We start from the raw sequence: 21,217 nt of genomic DNA, 5'->3' as shown, positions 1-21,217 counted from the left end.
CAGCTGTACACACAGCGCGTGCAGCACTTACACAACACAGCAGTACACACAGCATGTGCAGAACGAACACAACACAGCAGTACACACAGCTTGTGCAGAACGAACACAACACAGCTGTACACACAGCACGTGCAGCACTTGCACAACATAGCTGTACACACAGCGGGTGCAGCACTTACACAACTCAGCAGTACACACAGCGTGTGCAGAACGAACACAACACAGCTGTACACACAGCGCGTGCAGCACTTACACAACACAGCAGTACACACAGCGTGTGCAGAACGAACACAACACAGCTGTACACACAGCACTTGCAGCACTTACACAACACAGCAGTACACACAGCGTGTGCAGAACGAACACAACACAGCAGTACACACAGCGGGTGCAGCACTTACACAACACAGCAGTACTCACAGCGGGTGCAGCACTTACACAACACAGCAGTACACACATCACGTGCAGCACTTACACAACACATCAGTACACACAGCTGTGCAGCACTTACACAACACATCAGTACACACAGCTCGTGCAGTACTTACACAACACAGCAGTACACACAGCATGTGCACCACGAACACAATACACACAAAGCAAGTACACCATCATTAGTGGTCGGACCGATACTTGGATTTTACCTGGTACAGGTGTGCAGGTAAAATACAAACTGGGGGGCACAGGTTCTATCTCTGCTGGGGGTTACAGGTTCCAGGCTGAATGAGGATTCATGGCTGAGTGTGGAGCTGAGGCTCCTGGATGAGTGGGGGCTCCAGACTGAGGGGGAGCTCCACGATGAGGGGGGGCTCCAGGATGAGGGGGGGCAATAGGCTGAGTGGGGAGGGGTCCAGGATGAGTGGGGGCTGCGGGCTTAGGGGGGCTCCGGGCTGAGGACCCCCGGGGGGTGTTCTCTGCGTTATGCAAATTGCCCCCCCCCCCACTCGCTCCCTCCTGCATTGTCACAACTAATGTACGACCCACTTCTTGTGATAAACTTATAATTAGCAATTTGTTTAAACTCTTCATTAAATTATGACCCAATGTGAGCTCCCTTACTCCGCATTAATCCTCTCGTGAATTCCCTACCAGGGAGTTGCAAACAAATATTTTAGCTGAGATGCCCGACGGAAAATCGCTCACTTTAGCAAATCATGGCAGCCTCCACCTACAGCCCAGCTCGCAGAGCCACTTACTCGGAGCTCGGTGGGAGCACGCGGATACAGAGCTCAGACACAGCACACGTTCAGTAGCAAGCAGACAGCACACACAGTACACAGCACACACAGTACACAGACATAACACACACAGTACACAGACACAGCACCTGAGACCTCGCAGAGGCACGGAGGTTAGACACGTGGCTTAGATGACGTTCAGACACTGTACTCAGACACGGCACTCCGGTATCCCCGTAATCTCTGCCAGAGGTTTCCGACTGACCCAGTTGTTATTTGGAAGTTGTTTCCTTCATCCGAAGACGTGGTGCACTCAGCGTGCACGCGTGGACACGCGCACGTGTACCTGTGTGAACACGAGTGCGGCGCGGACCCTAAAGCTGTAACAAGGGAATGAGTGGGGGGCGTTGGGGGGCAGGCAGTGGTTGGGGGTGAAATTAATCATAATTACTGTGACCATGACAGGAGCTGCCGAACACGGCGAGGCGCTGGGTGAGAGCCGAGTGGGAGGGAGGGAGCGGTGCGAGGAGGAGGAGGAGGAGACGACGTGGGGACCGTCTCCCAGCGGGGACCACCACCACCCAGCCCCCCCGAGCAACCGGAAAACCCGAAGCAGAGTCGAGCGGAGCCTGCGAACTATTCCACCGGCATTAAATAATGATGGGAATAAATGATGTCTGGTTACATTTTGCATGCAGGCAAAATGTTGGGAAAACTCGAGTTTGAATAACAAAGTGATTGCTGTGCACACGGAGTCGTGGGGCTGGCTGCTAAAGAGCCCAATCAGCAGAGTCCGACTCGCTGTTGCCTAGCCATAAACCACGGCGCAAAGTAGAGCGGTGAGCATGGTGCGGTGAGTGCGGTGAGAGAGCGCTGAAACAAGGGAGCATGGGGAGTGTGATGAAAGTGGGGAGAGTCATGAGGCCCAACTATGTTAATGATATGCAAATGGAGTGCGGTACATTCACTGCTTCGACATGACTTCATCACTCACTGCGCTTCCCACTCACGTATTCACTCGCCACGCTGTCCACTCTCTCACAACGCTCCCCACACTCCCACCATGCTCCCCAAACTAACTCCCGACGTTCCCAATTCACTCACTCATCATGCTCCCCACTCAGCCCATATGCACCCCACTTACTTGCTCAATCTCCACTCACTCACCACGCTCCCCAACCATCAATGTTTTTCGATTTAAAGCTTTCGTGACTGCAATGATTCATCTTCTTTGGTTCTTACGGTAAAGTCACGTAGAATGAGAATAAAATAATAAATTGATAAAATAAAATAACACAATAATATTCTCACGACGTTTCGGCCACAACACAAGCGGCCTTCATCAGGTGAAGGGAGCGAGACTGTCTGGTAGGACAGCGCTGGAGTGCAAATGGAGTGCGCTGTCCTACCAGACAGTCTCGCTCCCTTCACCTGATGAAGGCCGCTTGTGTTGTGGCCGAAACGTCGTGAGAATATTATTGTGTTATTTTATTTGATCAATTTATTATTTTATTCTCATTCTACGTGACTTTACCGAAAGAACCAAAGAAGATGCATCAATGTTTTTGTTCTCGTGTCTGGAAAGCGCCGCTGTAGTTCTTGTGAGCATCGTTATTTATTTAATTTCCCCGCAGAATTTGTTTAGGGTTGAGGAGCGCGCGTGCGCACGTGCGCGCTGGGGAATGGGGCTCACGCGCCGTGTTCGTTTTAATTAAGCGGCGCTTCTAATGACCCCGTCCTCAATTAAGCCTCCGCAGCGCCCCCCGCGGTGCCGCGGCGATCCTCAGCGAGTCGCGACTCGGCACCGCCACGACGCAGCGCGCGTCTGAGTGCAGCGAGACAGCAGGCCCAGTGCCAAATACTCACCACACACTCACCATTCACTCACTACGCTCCACACTCACTACTCACTCGCCAAACCTCACTCACCGCGCTATAAACTCACTCACTATGCTCTACACTCACCATTCACTCACCACACTCTCACTCGCTGATCATACTCACCACGCTCCACTCTCCATACACTTACTCCCGTTTATCCACACGGATGGCACGGAACGCGCACATACACACGTACACAAATGTGACGTGCGGCCCACAGCGCAAAAACACGCGAAGCAGGCACTTAACAAAGACGCGCACACACACACCGACACACCATACCATCTTCATCAGAAGATCGGCACACACACACGCCTGGCACGGACAGGCACGTACGTACATACGGAACACGACACACACGAGGTGTTCGTGTGATACAGGGTCGGATTAAGGTTCTTGTAGGCCCAAGGCACTTTCGTAGGCCTTCAGTGATCACTTTCAACAGTTGTCACTGCTGCTGCCCATGCCACTACTGCCACTGTCACTCGCTTGTTTTACGCGGCACTTCCTCCAGCCGCTGGACAGATGTTGTTACTGATGTTCATTATTTAGTCTGTGCCCTAATTTTATGGGAGCGTGCTATGTACCGCAGATAAGCAGATTTTATTTCTAATTATTGAAAAAAAACAACGTCAGCCTAAAAATATTACAAGCAAACATTTCTTCAACTATTTTTTACTAATGTGATATCGGATGACACAGCTTTAAAAGGATTCCGTTCATTTTCATCGATAACAAATTCAATGTTCTGACAGGACGACTGCATGGCGAGTGCCATATTGCTTTAGTTTCGTTTAAGCTTAAACATTTGTTTGACTGTTATTTTAGGTATAATATGCCGCCCCTGTGCAGCCCATCGTTAGAATTTGGTTTGATCATCTGTTGCTGAGTGTTGTACTGAAGCAGTTGATCTTTTTGGCATTTTTCAATCTTTAATTTGCATATTTCTGTTTCATCACAAATATAGGCAAAATTAAAGAAGAATATGAAGAAAAATACCTACGTTATTCAAAGTGTATCAGAAGCAAGGTGGCCAGCACGGAGTGATGCCACTGGAGCCCTGTGTGAGAATTCATCTGAAATTCGGCAATCCTTAATAGACATTTTTGAAAGTTACACAACACCACCTGCAGCTGTCCATGAAGCAAAGTCACTGGCAAAGAAGCTTGACCAATTTTGATACAGCATTCATGTGCACCACTTTAAATGAGGCTCTGCAAAAAACAAACATTGTAAACAAAGGTCTACAGGAGGCTGGGGTTGACTTGTGTACCATTGTGAAGTTGCATGATGCGGTTCTGCACCACTTTCGAGACACACAATGTGACAGGTAACAGGAATTGGAAATAATGGCCAGAAATCTCACAATATCTGGATATAAAGAGAGTTATGCACGAAAGAGGAAACAATTTGCTAATGAAACTAGCACTGATTTCAGTCTGGACAATCCAAGTGACAGATTCCGTATCCAATGCTTCTGTAATGTCATGGATCAACTTATCGTGGAGATGTAAAAATGGCAAAATGCAAATGGAAAATTGAATGATCGATTCAGTTGCCTTGTAGATAGACCACTGTCCAAGGAATAAAATCTTGTGCACGCCTAAGCATTTGTTGTTGCATATCCAACAGATCTTGAAAAATCATTCACTGATGAATTCCTGTTCCTGCATTTGTATTTAGAGAAAATAAGTGGCACATATGTTCAAAGCCCAAATATCTGACAAGTGATCAGCAGCTTTCCGAATATTTACATTGCTCTAAGGATGTATCTTGCCATGGGTACGAATTGTCAAGGGCAGCGTTCTTTTTCGAAACTAAAGCTGATTTAAAAAAATGTCTCGGATCAACCATAGGACAACGCCGCTTGTCTTCCCTTGCAATGCTCTCTATTGAGAACGAAATTGTGCGAAATACACCATTTTAAGATATTCTTGCAAAATTTGCACTGAAAAAATCTAGAAAAGTTCATCTCTGTTGTTAATTTTTCTCACTTTATGAAAAATAAAACGATTGACATAAGTCTGCCTCTTTGTATATACACTGTGCCTATCCTTGCGCACAACTTTATCTGTGATGAACGCTGCACTTTTCGTCGTTTTCATGCAGGGGGCGCTGCAAAGCTACGCGCCCCCTGCATGAACGACGGAGGCACAGGGACAGACGTTCGATTACGTTGGAATCGATCTGCAGACGGCGGTCTTCTCGCACGGCCAGCAGCTCGATGTCGCCTTATCTCGATCCCGCAATCCCAACCAGGTGAAAGTCCGCATTGAACCGAACCCCCAGCAAGGCCATCTACCTAACGACGAGAGAAAATTCACACGAAAATGTCCTTTTCAATGAAGTCTTCCAGATGTAAAATGATATAAACTTTTAATGAAGAAATACAATTATATAATTCAAAACATAATGCAATTCAAAGATGTTTCATTTATAACTTCAAAACGGAGCATCGGATGCTTGTGTGAATGCGTCGTTCGTGTGCATTTTGTCGTGACTTTCCTGGCCGAAGGCCGTAAATGGTTGTGAAGGGGGCCACAGGCGCTCCCGAACAAACCCTAGTTTATAAATATATTAATTTAAGAAGAAAGCTTGGTTAAAAATTTTATCATACAAAAAAAACATGGTCACATTTTTTTCGTAGACCGTTTAGTTTTTGTGGGCCCAAGGCACAGTGCCTCCTGTACCTGTTGGATATTCCGGCCCTGCTGTGATGCAAATAAAAATATCCCCATGTATCCTGTAGCAAGCTGTTGGGGAAAGTGGTGTAACTGAGTGCCTATGAAGGCCGGCACGGCACACGAAAGGGTGGATGTTTAACACCACGCCCGGCCTCCTTTGTCTCCCGAGTGGCAATGTTAACACATCGCACCAGGTACTCTTCTTTAAGGCTGAGTCGACCTAGGGGAGGTTCAGGACCGGTTCAGATAATCGTAACTGGTGGTGAGCGTGAACCGAACTCGGGTCTCTGCCAGGTTCGCAACGCAGCGCGCTAACCGCCACGATACCGGCATTCATGTGACACGATCCCCTGGACACAAACCCCAGGCATGTGTGTGTGAGCCCCTGGACACTCGTGGCCACGACTCGTGGCCACGACTCGTGGACGACCGCGGGCAGGAGCAGAGCATGCTCCCAGCCATTTACCGAGTAAACACCAAGTCCGCACTGGTTCGGAATATAAAAACACACCTTTCAAAACATTCGTAAATGACACCGCTTGAAAGTAGATACAAGAGCATGCATGTGCTATAGCGAAGGGCCATTGCCCAAAACGTTGGCTATTATTTATGTTTAAGACCCCACACACACACATTCAGGGTGTTGTTATAATCACGGAACGTTCTGAGTTGTTTGTGCATCACTGCCAATGCAGCAGCATCACCAACGTAATGTATGTTGAACTTCTCTCGCACAGTACGTAGACAACCTTGGTAATTCGGCTGAATGTGTAAATCTGACCGGCAGCTTTTTCAGAGGGCATCACTGCACCCGGGCAACTCACACCATCGTTGCGCGCGCACGGCGCGAGCGTCTCACTGCCTTCCGCCATAAACCTCTTCCGCAGAACGTGCAGCGCTTCCACCCCACATGGCTTCAGCCAAACACGCCGCCGTTTTGTTTGCAATTCAATCGCATCCGTCTCTCGCCCGCCCTCTCTCTCTCTCCCGCGATCTCTCGCTCGCGCGCCGCTCTCCCGCGCTAACAAATGTCAGCGCGTATCACGCACATGGGGCCCATCAGGACACCCGCACAAACTTGTACTTGTGTAATTGCGACCCGCCGTTAACTAGCGCTCGTCCGGGCGAACATTCATCAGCTCGTCGCTTAACGAGCTAGCGCTCCAAGCAGTAACACAGCCATGGCTCGGCGGGGGGGTGGAGGGGGGTAGACAGGTTTGTGTAATGGGGGGAGGCACAGGTGTGTGTAACGGAGGGGGGGAGGGTCGAGTATAACTGGCTGCCCGCCCAGGTAGCAACAGGTAACGAATGGGGTAAAGGGTCACGTGACATGGACACTTACGAGGTCACCTTCTGCCTGCGAGGCGTCCGGCAAGCAAGCGGCTAAGCCCCCCACTCCACGTTACAATGCCAGAGTCCACGCTGCCAACGGAACTCGCGTTCCGTTGGGATGAGAGCGCGATGCTCGGGTCGGGGGGCACCGCGGTGGGGCCTGTGGGAGCTCGGCGTGCAGGGCGGGAGGGCGTGGATTCTCCAAGATGCCACGTGGGTTCCCTATGCGAAGGTGTGGGTGGGGATAGAATTCGGTTTTCCATAGTGCGGTGCGCTAACCACTACGACTCCATAAGAACAAATATCCCCTGTGTAGCCTTAACAGACTGCTGGGGCAATTGCTGTTAGCGAGCACCTATGAGGGCCAGCATGGCACAAGAGGGGGTGGGTTGCCTGCATCATGCCCGGCCGCCTTTGTCTCCCCAGTAGTGAAGTTTACAAACATGTACTCATTTGATGTTGCGTCGATCTAGGAGAGGCCCATAACTGGTTCAGATAATCGTCACTGGTGTTGGTGGTGAGTGAACTCGAAGTGGCCGGGTTCGTAGTGCAGTGTGCTAATCGCTGTACCACCGCTCCCCAAAAACCCACGCACGTCTACACGCGCAGCTCAAGATGCGCCCCCGCTCTCTCTCGCACGCACCCGCGGTGAGCGCAGCGCCTATGGGCGCCGCGAGCGAGGGTTGTAATCACGGTGTGGCACAGGTGCTGGTGATTTGTGGTGCCTGTGAGGGTCTCCGTGCCGGACCCCACCGCGACGGGAGGACGGATTCCTGGGGGAGCCGCGGCCCCGAGGGGAGGGGAGGGAGGGAGTCTCACCGGGGCACCGAGCAATTACGGCTTTGTGCTCCCCTTTGTGTCACAGATACGTGGCGGCCGCGCCACGGATCCCGTGTCGCACCGAGGGCATGGCCCATGTACTCCTACAAAGGCAAAGACCCCCCATATAGCCTTAACAGACCGATGGGACAAGTGCTGTTAGCGAGCACCTATGAAGGTCGGCATGACCGCCTTTATCTCCCCAATGCTGATGTTTTATACATCACACCAGGTACCAATTTCATGCTGAGTCGACCTAGAGGAGGCCCAGGACCGGTTCAGACAATCGTTACTGGTGTTGGCCGCGAGAGGCAATCGAACTCTGGTTGCTGGAATTGAAGCGTAGCAGCTTAACCACTCCATTACCGCACCCGGAACATACACTTACTCTCACTCACTCTCACTGCGAGTCGCCGCCACGGTGTTGATTTATCACCGTGCTTTTCCGCGCTAACCAAGCCGCTAACAGCCGCTGTCATGGCGAGATTTAGATGTGAGTTGCGGGTGCTGGTGCAGGCATGCGACGCAGTGGAGGACGGACATTCATAACGTGCCAGTTGGCGTCACACTCCCAAGCTCGCGCCCTGACCCCGTGCGACTCCTCGCGCGACCAGCCCGCGAACCCCTGGCGCCGCCCCCAGGGCGAGGCCGCTGTCAGGAGGGAGGAGTTCCGTCGCGGTCCCTGTCGCAGCCGCGCAATGACACGCATCTCACTCCCGATGTTCACCACCGGAAAATGTAACATTTCATTTTACCGGATTAAATTATAGCGAATTATTACAACATTTTCCTGGACATTTGTTAAGAACGTGAGCTTCCCTACGAGCCCAAGGTGAAAACTCTGCTAATTTTGCTTCTGTAATCGTTTAATAGCGAGTCTTACCACCCACCAAGGCTTCATTAAACTTTGCAGAATCATTTTCTCCGCTGATAGGGAATCATAAAGGCGCATTTAAAAGAGCGATCGGTATCCCGCGGCCTCATCCCGTGCCGCCTGCCGCATGCGCCGCCGACGTGCCGCGCACGCACGCGCACGCACGAAGACAAATATGCCCCGGATAGCCTTACAAGAGCGCTGGGGCAAGTGCTGTTAGTAAGCGGCGCCTATGATGGGGTGGTGCACGCCACTCGACGCCACGCACGCAACACGCGTGTCTCCAGCGCACTGTCAGACTGGACACACCGAAAACGTAGCGCACACACTTGCACACACGCGCACCACACGCACACACACGCACTGCATGACCACACCCATGTGTGCATCGCACACAAGCGCACACACGTTCACACCTCTCACACACACGCACTCAAAATGCACCGCACACGCGAGGCGATGAGGTGTGGGCATGAGAGCGCAGCGACCATCGGACAATAGGGCGCCGCCTCCACGCCGCTGTCACGAGACACAGAGGCAGCCGCCGGCGTCTTCCGAGTGCCGTGGTCTATCAGCACCGAGTCCGAAATTTTCCCAGGGGCCCCACTCGCCATAGCCTCCACGCCGCTGCCACCCACAAAACCACCGCGCCCCGCGATGGCGAAGCGCGCTCTGAGCCGCCCCGCCACCTGTGGGCTGCGACCCCGCGACCCCCGCTGCCCGAGCCCCCTCGACCCCCGCTGCCCGAGCCGCCGCGTGGGCCCAATACGAGGGCCCCGCCCTCCCCTGGGCCGTCGCGGCCTCCCCCGCCCCGCGCCTCCCGCGTCTCGCTCGCCTAGGGCCCCGGCTCACACCTGCGTACAAAGCGAGCGAGGAGGCAGCCATCAAAGCGGCAGCTATCTGATCAACCCGGGGACACGCGGGAGAGCGAGGGGGGCGAGGAGGGGCGGGGAGGCCGGCCCTAGGCCACCGCGCTCATTCATCATCCCTCCGCCCGCCCCCTCCCACGCACACCGACTCATTCGTTATGCACCGACACAGGCGGGCGTAGGCCCATCGTGATACGAGACACTCGCGCGCACGGAGCCCTTGGGCCACGGGGCCATCCGCACGGCTTTCAGCATCAAGAATCACGATTGCCTCTGCACTCGGCAACCTCTGCACACCCAGCGCCGCCATGTCAACCTCCTCCTCATCCTCACCCCGCTTCACTCGTGCCACCTCACCCTGCTCCACGCCACAGCTCCACCCCACACACCGCGTCCTGCGCACAGAGTCGAACCCATCCTGGGCATAGTCCGTGGCCACATCTCCAAGTTGCTCTGCCACGGTACCAGCACCTGTCGGGTCGCGCGACTCTGCGCAGTGCGACCTCCTCGCGGGGGAGCAAGGGGGTGCGGGGCGAGCGAGCGAGCGGGGGGCATCTTATCCTGGAGAGGGAGGGGGGCTCACTTCCAGTTTCATCTCAATAATACCCGCCTGTCGCTTGCAGAGTGGACGATATTATTACGATTCACATCTTTTACCCATTAACTCCCCACAAGGTCAGCAATAGCTTCTCATTTAACGAGTAATGTATTCGCCATCACGGCCGCGATCTCATTATAAACAGTAACGGGAATCGCATTCCGCCTCTCGCAGGGGCCACCTTAACCTTTGCCGCCTCCTGACGAGGCCGCTAATGCCACCTCTCATAGCCGGATTATTCCCCTAAACAACAGCCGCGCGACCATAACAACCCTGTGCCGCCAGCGCGCTAACACACTCGCGCACACCAGCTCCCCGCGCCAACGCGTTCTAACACCCCCTGATGCCTGCTCATATACACTAATTCTACACATCACTGCTTGCTGACATCGCTCACCTACTGACACACCTCTGATTATCACGGTTGGCTACGTATGATGCGAAAAAAGTTCTACGTACATACGCCGACACTTACTGACACATCGCTGCCTGCTAACACCACGAACACTACTCACACGAACCCGAACAAATCACTCAAACTCGCACCAACACTTACTCGCACCCACAGCGATGACTACTCATAGCCACCGATACTTCACCATTGTTATTACCTGCACAAACACCTGTATGTACTATCAAACACCTGACTCCACACATAGTTGCACCTGGACCAGTGGCGTAGCTACGGAGTTTGGTACAGGCAGTGCAACTGCGCAGGCGTCCACAAGGCCGCAGGGGCCCCAGGGTCGGGATACGAAGAAGGGGGGAATGGCCAGGGCAGGGCCCCATTTCATTTCTTGCACCAGGGCCCATGACAAACCCCGTACCCTGCTCACTTGAACCAACAGCAACGTTAACAAGCTGACAACATGTCGGTTTCATTTCATTTCAGTTTCATTTATTAGGTACTAGCTGTACTACCCGGCTTCGCCAGGGACTTGGATCCACTACGCCCGCCGCCTTTGTCTCCCCAGTGGCGATGTTCACACACCACAGCAGTTGGTCGTTTGAGGCTGAGCCGACCTAGGGGAGGCCCAGGACCGGTTCGTAGCGCAGCGCGCTAACCGCTACACTGCAATGCGTTACACTTCCACATTCGCGGGTCACGTGACAGATTTGACGTGACAGCTCACCGTGCAAAGAATATATGCATCATTGAGCTACCCCCCCACCAAAAACTGTATTTTTATATTTTTTGCATGGTGTACAGTCTGGAAAGTACCCACATGGCAAATTTCCAGTTTGTTGCATGTCGGGATGTACGCTAAACATTTTGAACAGACACATATTCACAACTTTGCCTTTTACATATATGTAGATTACCCTGTGAGCCATGCAGTTCTTGACTCGGGTCGAACCGCAACAAAGCCAAAACATGAACAAGAAACATCTTAAAGTGACTATGTGCAAACAGAAAAATCCAGGAAAAAACTGAAAAAATCTTCCAGAAAAATCACCGTACACCAACGCTGTGTGCAAAAATCCCAGTGGGATGCAAGTCAAACAACAACCACAAGACAATTTTGATTAAAGCTATCATTCTTACTCAGTACTACAACAAACAAACATGGGCAAACTAAAAAACTTTTCGAAATCACCAAAATAAAGCCATAAAAGCAATGCAACATAACGCCGGTTTCCCAAAACTAGACCCCATATCTAAAAGAGGGGGTCCTCGCCTATAAATCCGGTGGTTACCAGCATTGGTTTAACCAAGCCTGACTCTGCTGATGAGGCACCGCTTTTGAAACCGGTTAAGAATTTGCTTGCATTTATCCAACGCTGCTGATATTATCCACTACAAGAAGAACATGTGGCTGATGGAATTTGTAAAAAAAACCTTTTAAATCTATTTAACTTCTCCATGGAGAGGCTGATGATTTTGTTATAATCCCACGATAGTTGTATTATAAACCCATGATAGTTGTGTTATAAACCCACAATAGTTGTGTTATAAACCCACAATAGTTGTGTTATAAACCCACAATAGTTGTGTTATAATCCCACGATAGTTGTGTTATGAACCCACGATAGTTGTGTTATAAACCCACAATAGTTGTGTTATAAACCCACAATAGTTGTGTTATGAACTCACGATAGTTGTGTTATAAACCCACAATAGTCGTGTTATAATCCCACGATAGTTGTGTTATAATCCCACGATAGTTGTGTTATGAACCCACGATAGTTGTGTTAGAAACCCACAATAGTTGTGTTATAAACCCACAATAGTTGTTTTAAACCCACGATAGTTGTTATAAACCCACAATAGTTGTGTTATAAACCCACAATAGTTGTTATAAATCCACAATAGTTGTTATAATCCCACAACAGTTGTGTTATAAACCCACGATAGTTGTTATAAACCCACGATAGTTGTGTTATGAACCTACGATATTGGTTATAATCCCACAATAGTCGTGTTATAAACCCACGATAGTTGTGTTATAATCCCACGATAGTTGTTATAAACCCACGATAGTTGTGTTATAAACCCACAATAGTTGTGTTATGAACCCACGATAGTTGTGTTATAAACCCACAATAGTTGTGTTATGAACTCACGATAGTTGTGTTATAAACCCACAATAGTCGTGTTATAATCCCACGATAGTTGTGTTATAATCCCACGATAGTTGTGTTATGAACCCACGATAGTTGTGTTAGAAACCCACAATAGTTGTGTTATAAACCCACAATAGTTGTTATAAACCCACGATAGTTGTTATAAACCCACAATAGTTGTGTTATAAACCCACGATTGTTGTTATAAACCCACGATAGTTGTGTTATAAACCCACAATAGTTGTGTTATAAACCCACGATAGTTGTTATAAACCCACGATAGTTGTGCTATAATCCCACGATAGTTGTGCTATAATCCCACGATAGTTGTGTTATAAACCCACGATAGTTGTGTTATAAACCCACGATAGTTTTGTTATAAACCCACGATAGTTGTGCTATAATCCCACGATAGTTGTTATAAACCCACAATAGTCGTGTTATAAACCCACGATAGTTGTGCTATAATCCCACGATAGTTGTGCTATAATCCCACGATAGTTGTGTTATAAACCCACGATAGTTGTGTTATAAACCCACGATAGCTGTGTTATAAACCCACGATAGTTGTGCTATAATCCCACGATAGTTCTGTTATAAACCCACAATAGTCGTGTTATAAACCCACGATAGTTGTGCTATAATCCCACGATAGTTGTGCTATAATCCCACGATAGTTACACCCTTGCTCTCTCGTGTCACCCATGGCTCGGAGTTGCGGTTGCTCAGAGTGGCAGAGGGTGTCGTCGCCGTGCTGCGCGACTCCACACCATGTTCATTCATCGCCTTGCTAATTAATCTTAATTAGCAGCTACGTGCGTGGCCGGGCTGTGTGCGCATGTCCCTCCGAGTCTGGGGGCCGTGGCAGCTGCTGCCACGAGACGGAGATGGCATCGCGACATGCGTCTTGCAGGACGCCTCCATCGCGAATCTCCGACGCTGCCGGAACGAACGCGTCTCCTCGCTCCGATCAGACTCGTTCATTCTGGTGACGGCCGCGAGCCCAATCACGTTCAATGTCCACGACAGGACTTCATCTCGCACGGCCGTGGCCACACGAGGAGGCCTGCCGCTGTGAAACGGCCCACACACGCCATGGATCCGTCGTTGTGGCACGCGTCGGGTACTAGAGGGGAATATTTTCCACCTAGCAATACTGGTTTTCTTATTTTAGCGCTGCGCTCATTCCACGTTTCTCACTGCAAGGGCCTCTCGCAGTGCCATGTGGCTCCTCAGTGGCAGAGCGAGCGGCTTGCAATCGGAAACTTGCGATTTCACATCTGCTTGGGGGGGTTGACTCAGCCCATCATCCCTACCTCCGGTAGTAATGTAATGCCCCTTTGTATCCGAAATTTGGACGGACTTCACCCACTGGCTCAGGGCTTTAAACAGGAGATGAGCACCAATGCTTCAATGATCATTTGAGGAACAAATCACTAAACTATTTATTTTATTCCACCCTCAGTAAGGAGATGTTCCCCACCTCCGATGTACCGCCTTGACACCCGTGTCCCATTTATCCGCACCCCTGCTTTGCCATGCCCCGTTTATCTGCCGCTGCGTGGCAGGAGTAGAAAAGTTCACACTCTGAGCGGCACAAAGGCGCCTGAATAATGAATATATTCCGCGGCGGCGACGGAGGAGGAGGTGGCGCGGCGTTCACAATTAATTTCTTAATTAAATATTTATCAGAACCGCCCCGCGGCGGCGCGCCGTGACACACAAACAAACTGCTAACGACTGCGGCCGCCCTGTTTATTGCGTCAGAAATGTGTAATTAGCGCGGGCGGGCTACGCGGGGGGCTCCTTTTATCGGCGATTTATCGCGGCTCGGGCCCCGCTACCCGCCCCGGCCACCCCGGCGGCCCCGCTCAGCCCCGCTCACCCCGGCTCGTTACGCGCCCATTAAGTGGCGAAATAAATCCGGCGTTAGCGCCTCGTTACGGGGCCGGCACTGCGTGGGACTGTGCTCTCGCCCACATATATCCCGCTAATTACCGAGGTTAAACGGCACCTGTCCCGCGCGCCGCCACACAGCCCCCGCGCCCGCCACTAATTGTCTTTCTCATCCCGAACTCCGTGTGTCTGTGGTCGCCTCGCTTTGTTGGGTCTCTCCGAGTGCCGGGCGCAGACGCAGACGTGGGGTGACACCCTGGGCTGTGGATCTTCTCCTTCGTATGGATGATGAGTTGATGTAGAGCAACAACAATAATTCTACATTGAGGTGGTTTAGCGAGATAATTGTGCCAAATGAAACAGTGGAGTATTACTGATATGACGATTCCTCCTGAATATTTGTAAACTGAGTGTTGAGTCGTTATGTTCCATGGTTCTGGGTGACCAAAGTCAAACACTGGAAAGTTTTTGATTTTCCATTTCTGCATCTTCAGGTATCCGCCTCATTTGCCAAGGTTTGAGTGTGGATGCGGTTCAGGGTTGTGGCCTTGAGATTCGCAGATCGGAGCCAGGGATCTTCTGCGTTGCCGGGGCTTTCACGAGGAGGTGTTTGTGACTTCTTGTGAACTCAATTCGGCTTTCCAAGCGACATCATTCAGGTTGAAGTTGCATTTCTGAAGGTTAAGCGCGTGTGTGCAAAAGGGCTTGTGTGAGATCAAGCGGTGTAGAGGACTATTATTGAGATCATGGGCGATGGGGCGACGTAGATTTTCTACGAATCGCTGGACTTCCCGGAGGGTTGCAGCGAACGGATGGGGGAGCGCTGAGCGACAGCACTTGGAGCCAAGGCATTGGGGTCAAGTCGAGGTTCACCGTGAGGCCACCATCGCACCGCAGCATTCAGAAAATAAGTTCATAAAGTCGAGTGTGACTACTTCTGGTCCATACCGGTGCTGCACAGCACTCGGCTACGGAGTACACAAAGGGGAGCCATGGCTGATGTCCGTCGTGCCGATGATGGCATTCCCCAGCTTGTTGGACAGTTTCTGGACTAGGTTGACCCCTTCGTCTTGGCGGCTACACCTTTTTAAGGTGGTCGTGGAAGGTTAGCGTGCGGTTCAGAGTCACTCCTAGATAGGTCAGAGTGGGATCATGTTGCACAGTGTTACCACAAAACGAAAAATTCAGAGTGCGTCTTAGCATTCCTGTTATCGAGATGAATACAGGGACCGTTGCTTTGTGGGGGTTTTGATAGAGCCTCCCCGTCCGTGATGTTTAGGTCCCCGCTCAAGGTAGACTCGATGTCGTTGAAGGTGGCCGTTTGCATCATCACCTTGTGTTGGCTCAAGCAATAACGTGTCACCTTGTGTCTTCTCACAACACGCCGGTGTCATGTATTGTCAAGGTATTGCGTTGTCTCAAGTTAAAATACGTCGACTATCAAAATATATATGGTGTTGTCTTCTGTTTCCTCAAGATTAATTCAATTGCCTTGTGTAGCTTCAGTATGCCGTGCTGCCCTACGTTTCCCCTCCACACAGTGACCTCGTGTCGTCCAATTCCTTGGAGTGAAGGAGCCCGTGGACATTCCGAATGAGACCGAGCTGATGAGCGCTCAATGGAGATTTGAGAGGCGCCGTGGAAGGCTCCTGAATCAGCAGCACTCGGGCCTAGTGGTCTCAGCAGTCGCTGAGGCCTCCAGCCGTGTTGAGGAGCCGGTCTTCCAGACTGCTCCAAATGGGGCTCCCAAAGTATCTCCCTGCGTTGAGGTGAGCGAGAGCTCAGACAGATCAAGGCCCTGACCTTTCAACCACTTCCTCCTTCTCCCGCGCATGCTGCTGCGGGAGTGAGTCAGAGAGCAGTCGCTGTGGCGCCCTCTGCTGCAGCGAGGGGAAGCAGGAGGCTGCAACAGCAGCACAGACCTCAGGAGAGGACCCCACTGCTGGGCGGCACGACATCGTCACATCGTCCCCGAAACCTCCCCGGTCAGGGGCTAAGATGTATCTGGCGAAGGATATTGGTACCCCCAAGGGGGAGCCCTGTCCTGGCACCACCTCCCTGTCACATTCCCTGAGGACCCTGACTGGCGGTTAGGGTCCCTGCTGCAATATCCAAAGACGGTGGTGGAAATGTGTCGCTATACGATGGTATGCCACATGGGAAATACTCAGAACACCCATAATGTATGCCAGCATTTTCACAATGTTCTAACTTAAATTAACACGAGTACTCGAGAGGGGAAACGACAGTGAGCATGGGCTACAGGGCAAACAGGTTTCATACCAGGGCTTCAATGCTTCCATTTCGTCCACTGTCCACGTGTGTGCTTTGGTCTTGTGCACTGCACATGGTAATTGGTCTGCGATTACTTCAGTACCGAGCGATTCGCTTCTGATCGTCTCAAGTGCCTCTTGGGTCTGGCGATGTGCTGCCTGCGCACACACCGAGAGGGTGCGGCTAAATTCCCCGTGCCCACGCGGCTGTAGCGCGCCGAATGTCGCCACGTGGTTTGGGGAAGCCGGTGAACGCGGATACTACACGAGCACTCGGAGCCCTCCGCTTGCGCGCGCGTCAAGCGTGGCCTCGCACCGCGGGGAGCGCAGCTCCTCACGTGTCACTCCATCGCTCGCAGCGTTTACTCATCACCACAAAGCCATCTCTCCTCCCAAACCCCGGCTCCGTCAGGCAGGTGAAGGGAGCAGAGGTTCTGTGCAAATTGGACGCGAGCTTCTAAATTATGCATCTTGTGCCAAACAAACGCGGGACGCTCGGAGCGGTGCTTTTGATGTGCGTCGGTAACAATCCGCCCACGACACGTGCCCCTCACTCCACCCGATAAGCCACCGCCCAGCCAACAATATCATCAACATTGTCGTCAAAGCCGCCACCACCTTCACCACAAAACTTTTGGGGTCCAGCAGAAGGCGGTCGGGGGAGGCAGCCCTGGCTGATGGAGGTGGCCTCCTGGTAGTGCCCATGAGGATCTCCACATGAAGCCATGCGCCCCCCGCGCCACCACGCAAATAAGTGTCAATAGCCGTGCCCCTGAAAAGCCACTACATTCAATACGATTTCAAACGAGGTGAGAGGTGTAAATCCAGGAGCCATATAACGGAATCTCTCTCAGAGAGACATTTCACTGCCATCACCAGGGAGACCCCAATAAAGGATGCCCGCTCGCCCCACCACCCAGCTCCCCCCGCCCCCCCGCCGAGCGATTGTGGCCCACACCTGACTCGCGCTGAAAGCCACGTGTTTGTCCCGCGCTGTTTCCCGCAGAGTGCACAAAGCGCGCTGTTGTCAGCTCCATCTCCCCGGAACAAAGCGGCCCGATCCCACCCCCCCCACACACACTGGCTGCCCCCCAGCCTCTTCCCACCAAAGCAAAGCCCACCCCCTAGCCTCTCACAAACCCCCTCCGAACACACGCGTAAGAAAGCGCAGGGCCACCCCGGAGTGAGTGTATGTTTGTTGTGGTCAGTGGGAGGCAGGGAAAGTGAAAGTCTCAGGAAAGGGAGCTGCGTGCGTGCGTGTGTAGCGTTTCGCAGCGGTAACCCTCGCCCTGCACCCCTGCCCCCCATCCCCCCTCTCGCTGTCCCACCCCCCTCTCCCCTGCCCCTGGCCTCCCTGACGAGGAGCGGCCCCGAGAGGGGATGTGTGCTCTGTCCTCTCTAACAGATGCTCCCATCTTCACCGTAACGAGAAGATACAAAGTGGGGAAGAGGCGGGGGGGATTTCACCCGTCAACTCAGGACATGGTCTGCACGTGTAATAGCACGGGCCTGAAGAGCCCCCCCAGCTCAGCAACTCACCCCATGGCAACCCACCATACAGCAACCCATGGCACTAAAACCCACCGTATGGCAACAAACAGCAAATCACCGGATAGCGACCCACAGCAACCCATAGCACTAAAACCAATGGCACAGCAACCCACAGTAAGGCATCAGCATCTCACAGAAGCTCAGAACAAGGGAACAGATGTAGCCACAGCAACTACAGCTGTGGAGAAGTCGCCCTTTGGCCAATGCAAGGTGAATTTGGCGCCGGCAGGACAAGGCATACTCTTCTTAGAATAACGCGACGGTATCTTTGGCGTCTACTGCGAGTGACGCAGACGTCGCTTAGTGGTTTAAATTTAATTATACGCCGCAGTATTAACCAGTGCGGCCTGCCAGATCGAACAGAAAATCTCTGCAACAAGCGGTGAACAGGCATCCCGCTGGGGGATGCCACCGCTCCAACAGAGTACATTCAGCAGCAATTCTTCCTCTGAATGTTAAAGAGCTTCGTGGTTGGAATTCCGCAGGCCGCCCACGTTAATACTGCGGGTGTATGAACCATAAAGCATGTGCAGCGATTGTGCCACCCACAATGATAAAGCGCACGGCTCAAGGAGGTTCCCCATGGAATTCATCATCATCGTCTCGTGTCAATCACACCGACGCGGTGAGACCGATCTCAACGATCTGTGGGCGGTAGGGGCAGCACCAGCAGCGCTCATAGCTCCCGTGACACAGCGACGGCGGCGCAGCGGAGGAGGCGTCGTGCGCTGCGCGTCGCGGACCCGGCGATCACCGCGGGGCCGCCCGCCGCCGCCGCTGCTCGTCGCGGCGCCACCAACATCCTCGGCAAGGCACCCGCGGAAACGATTTCCACGTAAGATGGCTGAGCACTTTCACACTCCCAGCCCCCCGCTCCCCAGCCCCACTTTTCCCCCGCGTCGTGAGCTGTGTTTGAGAGGCTCTGTACTCGGACATTATGCAGGATTAAGTGGCCTTTGATTGGACGCCATTTCGGGTCCTTTCTCCTCGCTCTCCACCACTCTCCTTATGCGCCCCCCCCCCCCCCCGTGACCTCTCGGCTCCGCGTGTGAATATTCACTCTGCCCTCCCCTCGTGCCTTTACGCCTCCGCACAAAGGCCAGGCCGCAGCTGTTTAAGGCTAATTGTCTTGTCTTGATTGTGGTGACAAAGTAGATTAGCCACCTGATGGTGGCGGGGGGGGGGCATCCCCACGGTGGGAGCCCCCTCCTCCTTTAGCAGCCATTCCTCCTCACTTACCAAGGCCTTCTCACCACGATCTGACCGTGGCCTCCTTACTCAGTCACCACAGCTTCCTCACTCACTCACCATGGCTTCCTCACCACCACGATGATCTCACTATGCGCTCAATCGTAATGACCTTGCTCGCCAGTTGATCTCCGCTATAATGAGAGATGTTATTATAACAGCGATCATTGCGCCTGGATAAAGGTTTCAATCGGTGCAAACCGCCAGCTACGACGTGCGGATTAGAAACGCGGGGACCCTGGCATGAGCAAAACCTGAAAAGTACACAAAGTATCAAACAAAACACTCATCAATGCCCCTCATCTCATATTGACACCACTCACCGTGTTCCGCTCTCTCACCATAATCTCACGCACCATGTCCACTCACCATGCCCTCTCACTCACCCTGCCCGTCTACTTGTCCGCACTCACCGTGCCCACTCGCTCACCACTCACCATGGCCGTTCACTCACCATGCCCTCTCACTCACCGTGCCCCTCACTTTGTCTGCACACACACCATGCCCCCTCACTCACCATGATCTTAATCACTATGCCCCCTCACGCTGGACCTAATGACTGCTAGAGACTGAGATGAACTCGCAAATTCACTGAGGCTCACGGCAAAGCCCACGGGTTAAGATTAGGGGCAAATACTATGACTTCACCGTGGTCAGAGGGAGTCATGCCGCAACCACCACCACCTCGCTCCCAGCGCGCTCGTCCCACCAACAGATCCCACTGCTGCTGATGATGATGTACACGAGACATGCGGCGACCTTCAAGATCTGCTCTGACAACCTCATCTCACCATCTGCTCTTACACTCACACAGAGACCCACAGACTTACACAGAGACGCGTAGACTCACACAGAGACCCATAGACTCACACAGAGGCCCACAGATCTGCTCAAGCAAGAGTCGTCCCCAGGGTACGGCGAAGCGGGCCGCTTTGGAGGGCCCCGCGCTTCAACGTCACGGTGGCAGAGGTAATGCTTCTGGTTTAGTTTGAAGGCTTCGGGTGGCCCACGGTAGGATTTGCCCCGGGCCCTGACCAGCACCGTCTGCTTTTAGGTCTTCTCTTCCCCTAGGTCGCCGGAATTGTGGAGGTCACTCAATTGGCTGTCTGGGGCCTAACCCAACCCCTGGGATCACCCCTGATCCAGGCCTGGGCCGAGAGGGGAGGCATCCAGGGGAGCCACAGCGCAGTGTCTGCAGCACCTGCAGCTTGGGACCGGAGCACGAGAAACCGACATGAGACAAGCTCCAGAGACACGACGGCGAGACAAGACCAGGACGGCAGGGAGACAAGGAGACCAGGCAGACAAGTGGAGACACGGTTCGACCTCGAGACTGGGTCGCCGTGGTCGACCCTCGCGTCTTTCTCGAGTTGGACTCCAGAACTTGGCTCCTTGGCTCTCTCCTCGGAAGCTCCATGGAGACAAGAGGCGGAGTCGTGAGGCGATAGC

This window comes from Petromyzon marinus, chromosome 1, assembly GCF_048934315.1.
Source record: "Petromyzon marinus isolate PM22_M1 ecotype Great Lakes invasive population chromosome 1, UKy_Petmar_22M1.pri1.0, whole genome shotgun sequence".
NCBI classification, from domain to species: domain Eukaryota; kingdom Metazoa; phylum Chordata; class Hyperoartia; order Petromyzontiformes; family Petromyzontidae; genus Petromyzon; species Petromyzon marinus.
This window is presented reverse-complemented; position numbering follows the sequence as displayed.